Raw genomic sequence first — 6865 nt, 5'->3', positions numbered from 1 at the left:
TTAAATGTGTAGATTGCTTTAGGTAGCATAGGCATTTTCACAATATTTGTTTTTCCAATCCATGAGCAGGGAACATTTTTCCATTTCTTTGTGTCTTCCTCAATTTCTTTCATGAGTACTTTATAATTTTCTGAGTATAGATTCTTTGCCTTTTTGGTAGGTTTATTCTTAGGTATCTTACGGGTTTGGGTGCAATTTTAAATGGGATTAACTCCTTAATTTCTCTTTCTTTTGTCTTGTTGTAGGTGTAAAGAAATGCAACTGATTTCTGTGCATTGATTTTATATCCTGACGGTTTACTGAATTCCTGTGTAAGTTCTAGCAGATTTGGAGTGTAGTCTTTTGAGTTTTCCACATATAGTATCTAATCATCTGCAAAGAGTGATAGTTTGACTTCTTCTTTGCTGATTTGGATGCCTTAAATTTCTTTTTGTTGTCTGATTGCTGAGGCTAGTACTTTGTTGAATAGCAGTGGTGATAATGGACATCCCTGCCATGTTCCTGACCTTAGTGGAAAAGCTCTTAGTTTTTCTCCACTGAGAATGATATTCGTGGTGGGTTTTTCATAGATGGCTTTGATGATATTGAGGTATGTACCCTCTATCCCTACACTTCACAGAGTTTTGATCAGGAAAGGATGCTGTGTCAAATGCTTTTTCAGCATCTATTGAGAGTATCATATGGTTCTTGTTCTTTCTTTTATTAATGTATTGTATCACATTGATTGATTTGCGGATGTTGAGCTAACCTTGCAGCCCTGGAATACATCCCACTTGGTTGTGGTGAATAATCCTTTTAATGTTGTTGGATCCTATTGGCCAGTATTTTGGTGAGAATTTTCACATCTGTGTTCATCAAGGATATTGGTCTGTAATTCTCTTTTTTGATGGGATCCTTGTCTGGTTTTGGGATCAGGGTAATGCTGGCCTCATAAAATGGGTTTGGAAGTTTTCCTTCCATTTCTATTTTTTGGAACAATTTCAAGAGAATAGGAATTAGTTCTTCTTTAAATGTTTGTTAGAATTCCCCTGGGAATCTGTCTGACCCTGGGCTCTGTTTTGTTTGGAGATTTTTGATGACTGCTTCAATCTCCTTACTGGTTATGGGTCTGTTCAGGTTTTCTATTTCTTCCTGGTTCAGTTTTGGTCTTTAGGAATGTACCCGTTTCTTTCACATTGTCAAATTTGCTGGCATATATTGCTCATAATATGTTCTCATAATATGTTGCTCATAATATGTTCTTATAATTGTTTGTATTTCTTTGGTGTTGGTTGTGATCTCTCCTCTTTCTTTCATGATTTTATTTACTTGGATCCTTTCTCTTTTCTTTTGATAAGTCTGACCAGGGATTTATCAATCTTATTAATTCTTTCAAAGAGCCAGCTTCTAGTTTCATTGATTTGTTCTATTGTGTTTTTGTTTGTTTGTTTCTTTTTCATTGATTTCTGCTTTGATCTTTATGATTTCTCTTCTCCTGCTGGGTTCAGGCTTTCTTTGTTGTTCTTTCTCTAGCTCTTTTAGGTGTAGGGTAAGGTTGTGTATTTGAGACCTTTCTTAATTCTTGAGAAAGGCTTGTATCACTATGTATTTTCCTCTCAGGACTGCCTTTGCTGTGTCCCACAGATTTTGACCTGTTGTGTTTTCATTATCATTTGTTTCCATGAAATTTTTCAATTCTTCTTTAATTTCCTGGTTGACCCATTCATTCTTTAGAAGGATAGTTTAGTCTCCATGTATTTGGGTTCTTTCCAAATTTCCTCTTGTAATTTAGTTCTAGCTCCAGAGCATTGTGTTCTGAAAATATGCAGGGAATGATCCCAATCTTTTGATACTGGTTGAGACCTGATTTATGACACAGGGTATGATCTATCCTGGAGAATGTTCCATTTACACTAGAGAAGAATGTGTATTCTGTTGCTTTAGGATGAAATGTTCTGAATATATCTGTGATGTCTATCTGGTACTGTGTGTCATTTAAGGTCTTTATTTCCTTATTGCTCTTTTGCTTAGATTATTTGTCCATTTCAGTGAGGGGATAGTTAAAGTCCCCTACTATTATTGCATTATTGTGATGTTTTTCTTTGATTTTGTTATTAATTGGTTTATATAGTTATTAATTGGTTTATATAGTTTATATAGTTATTTTGTTATTATATGGTTTATATAGTTGGCTGCCCCCATGTTAGGGGCATAGATACTTAAAATTGTTAGATCTTCTTGTTGGACAGACCCTTTGAGTATGATATAACGTCCTTCCTCATCTCTTATTATAGTCTTTGGCTTAAAATATAATTGATCTGATATAAGGATTGCCACCCCAGCTTTCTTTTGATGTCCAATAGCATGGTAAATTGTTTTCCACCCCCTCACTTTAAATCTGGAGGTGTCTTTGGGTCTAAAATGAGTTTCTTGTATGCAGCATATTGATGGGTTATTTATTTATTTATTTTTTAATCCACTCTGATAACTGTATCTTTTGATTGGGGCATTTAGCACATTTAAATTCAGGGTAACTAGTAAGAGATATGAATTTAGTTTAATTGTATTGCCTGTAAGGTGACTATTATTGTATATTGTCTCTGTTCCTTTCTGATTCACTACTTTTAGGCTCTCTCTTTGCTTAGAGGACTCCTTTCAATATTTCCTATAGAGCTGGTTTGGTGTTTTTAGTTTTTGTTTGTCCTGGAAGCTTATCTCTCCTTCTATTTTCAATGAAAATATTGGCTGGATTTCTTACTAATCTTCTGGGAGAGGCCTGTTGTAATGATTCTCAAGTGTCTTTGCCTGAGGTGGAATTGTACCGCCCTTACAGGGGCAAGGTAAGTAATCTGCTCGGGTTCACTTTCGGGAGCTTTTGTTCCCTGAACGCTTTTCATAGAGTTCTGGAAGGCGGGAATGAAAATGGTGGCCTCCTAATCTCTAGCCCGGAGGAGCCAAGAGCTCAGGGCCCCACTCCGGCCCCACTCCTCAGTGCGCCCTTGGAGGAAAGCACTCAATCACTCCAGTCTCCCTGGCCTCTGGCTGACCTTCAAGCTCACCCAGCCTGTGAGCAAGCATCTCTGTCTCTGGCACACAGCCCCACCTGGAGTCTTTAAACCCTGCAGACCCCTGAGCTCTCCAGGGGTTCTCCTTGGATCTTGTGGAGTCCCTGCACATAGAGCAGTGGCATGCGCCATGGATCACAATTTAAGGTAACCCTGAGTTGCAAGCTCACTCCTTGGCTCCGTCTCTGTAGCTGGCTTCCCTTCTCTAATACCTGTGAGCTCTTCGACAATCAGACACCCCTGATCCTTCTGTGACCCTGCAGGACCTGAGACCATGTTGTCCCCACATGGGCTTCACCTCAGCTTAGCCTCTGAAGCAATCTCCCTCAGTTGAGCAGACTTATAATTAAACGTTCTGATTTTGTGCTCCCTTGTTCTGCTGCTTGCCGGGAGCCGGCCCCTTCCCCCGTGGTCTATCTTCATGTCGCTTTGGATTCACTTCTCCGCCAGCCCTACTTTTCAGAAAGTGGTCAATTTTCTGTTTCTAGAATTGTTGCTCTTCTTCTCTTTGATCTCCTTTTGGATTTGTAGGTGTTGTAATGGTTCGATAAGCTATCCAGCTGGTCTCCTGCTATTTGATGTCATTTCAGCCTGCTACTTCTCTGCCATCTTGACTCCTCCCCTCAGAAATTCTCCTTTTTTCTTTTTTTAAGTGAAGTTTTATTTCCAGACTTTCTAATGTATTTTTCCATTTGCTTAACTTACTAAGTAACTGAGATTGTTTTCTTCTAAGCCTCTAAGATATTGTCAGTATATATAAATATGCTTAAATATCAAATCATCTAGAAGTTCATTTCATGGTCTTATCTTTCATATATAAGGTAACTTAGATTTAGCAAATATATTTACACAAAAAAAGTTATTTGAAATACAAATTTAACTATCTTTTATCTTTGTCTATGCATTAGTTGGGGCATTGTATACTAAAAAAGTAGTTTATCTGAAATTGAATTCTCCCTGAAATCCTTGTGTTATTTATCAACCTTACCCCTGGGTGTTTTTGTTTACCTGTCTTGATATGAACTTTTTGTTACTGGTACTTTTCACTTACATATGTCTTCCAATTTTGTTTAATGTCATCCTTGGCATCATCATCGCCGTCTTCCTCTTTTTTTAAGATTTATTTATTTATTTGAGAGAGAAAGAGAGCAAGAGGGGCAAGAGTGAGAGAAAGTCTTAAGCAGGCTCCAAAAAGCCAACTCCAAACTGGATAGGGAACCTGATGCAGAGCTCAATCCCAGGACCTGAGATCATGACTTGAGCTGAAACCAAGAGTATGCCACTTAACTGACTGTGCCACCCAGGTACTCTTTAGTCATCTTTTTGATAATTATCTTTATCTCTCATTTGTCATAAACTCTCTAACTTCTGTATTCAGCGTTTTCATTTTTCATGGTTTATTACATTAATGTCATTGAAAGCATCTTCTGGTAGTTTCATGACATGGTAAATGGGAAGCATTTTTTTGAGAGTGTGCATATTCAGTCTGCATTGGAGTAATAGTCTGGCTAGGAGTCCTAACTAAATATGTACACACACATATACACATCCTATAGAATTTTAATGTTTTCAGTTTTGAATAGCTTCCAGTTCTGCTATTAAAAATTTAACATTCTGATAATCATTTATTGCTCTTTTCTTCATTTTTTTCTTTTAAATGTTTTACAAATGTCTTTTTATTTCTAATAATCAGAAATGTTGTGTCAATGTTCCTTGATGGGAGTATAATTTATTCATTGTCTGATAGCTAGTCTAAAAACTAAAGAGAAATAAAATCCATGTTTGTAAATGACCACAATCATGAGAGAGATTGTATAGTATAAAATCTGATGATGTGAGATTGAAAATTGGGAATTTATGGAAAAAGAATGGAATTTATTTTAAAATCTAGAATGAGGGGCCAGAAAATATATATACCACAATTCTGGGCCCATTGTGTAAGGGATGGGAGAAAAAGAAAAACAGAAAAAAGAAAACCACTCCCACATATTAAAAATTTAGGAATAATAAAAATTTAGTCCTTGGGGGGAGACTCAGGAATGTTCAGAGAAGAGCTAATTGATTTAGGAATTTCTTTGATAATGAATGTTGAGTTCTAGATTATGTACTGGAGGAATTTTCAATGTTAACAAGTATAAAATATGAAGAAATAAAACCTATACAAAGAAGTATTAAAAGTATTAAAAGACAATTATGAGGAGTAATTGCAAATAGGAGATGTGCGGAGACCTGGAATTCTGGGACTTTTATGGGTGATTTACATAAATAAGGGTAATTAGTATAATGATACTATTCATGATGTCTTTACCAATTTTAATAGTGACACTTCTGCTGTTGCTGTTTTATTTTTTTCTATATTTTTTGCTTGTGTCAACAAAAATATATTCATTACAATCAAGAAAACAAGTAACTTTACTAAATTAGTATCTCTAATTTATGAAAATATATAACTTTTTTTTCTGCCTTTCCCCTAGAAGATGAAAGTTGTATAAGGCACTACTTTAAGGAGGCATTGAATTTTAAAAAGTGAATAAAATAATCTTAGCCTATTTTCAACAGATTTAGGAATGTGTAAGGGAGAACTTTAAAGAAGGTACAAAACTTGTCAGTAATGAATAATGTGTCTTGTTTTGTATCATAGACTGCATCAACTTACTAGAGTCAAAAATAAAAGAAATAAAGCTTCCTAACTCGAGGATATGTTAATATAGAAAGGCTATGTCTCCAAATATGTATCAAAGATACTTTACTGCATGCCTTTCCTAAGTAATAGACTCTTAATTCAAAATATTAGTGGCATGGATATCCCAGGTTCTTTCTTTTGTATTGCAATAAAAGATCATTTGCTTGACCTTTCTGGGAAAGTGTATCTGGAACTACATTCCTAAGTGTAGTGCTAGGGTAAATGGCAAGGGCTATTTTAATATGAGGAACACAGTTTCCTCCTTCTGTAGTTCATCTATCAAAACAAAACAAAAATATACACTCATAATCCCCAAGTGTCTAAATTACTATGCAGATAAAAGGATTTTGGTAGCTGGTTTTTGGCACTATCTTTCATTGATGAAAGTGGCAGGCAATAGATAGAGAAGTCATGATTTCTCTTCACTCTGGGGCAAGACTTCTTTAGTGCCCAGTATTAAAGCTTATGTTTGTCTGCTAAAGGATTGCTAAAAAAAAAAAATAAGGTTAGATATATAGATTCAAGCCAAATTAAAGAAGATCAAATATGTCAGCTGTGATTGGAGACTGTTTAGATATATGGTTTTATCCAGATCAATTTTTAGTACAGAAAGATTGCTTATTTCTACTTCATTATCCCCAAAGTAAAATCCCCAACATCACCAAAGGGGACATATTCTAGCAGTACCAGTAAATTTCTCTGTATTGCATAAATATTTCCTGAGATTTCTTTCTTATGTAAGTCATTCCTTGTTCTGCATCACTGCTACCTCCTTTGTTGTTTACTTCCTGAAGTCTTATATCTGACTTTTTCATATTTCTAACTACTGCAAATAGAGGCACACGATCCTTTTTTAAGTTCTTAGATATTAACCTTTAGTGTTCAACAAAACAACTCAAGACATGCTCATTCTGCCCTTCCCTCTTCCAGGGTCTATCACCATGTTGCGGAAACAAACTAGCCTAATGTCTACTGTGGGTGTACTTGTAACCACACACCTCCTTACACAGACCAGGTTCCATCGCATCTAGGATGTGCAGTTTGAAATGAATGTATTTTAACTAATTCTTTTAGATTTCTCCAGAACAAATAAGTAGGAACTTCCCCTATATAGGTATGCTTAAACTCTTCACAAAAA

The sequence above is a fragment of the Mustela putorius genome, unplaced genomic scaffold, assembly GCF_011764305.1.
Source record: "Mustela putorius furo isolate JIRA1106 unplaced genomic scaffold, ASM1176430v1.1 tig00003974_pilon_pilon_pilon, whole genome shotgun sequence".
Lineage (NCBI taxonomy): Eukaryota > Metazoa > Chordata > Mammalia > Carnivora > Mustelidae > Mustela > Mustela putorius.
Note: the sequence above shows the minus strand (reverse complement) of the source record.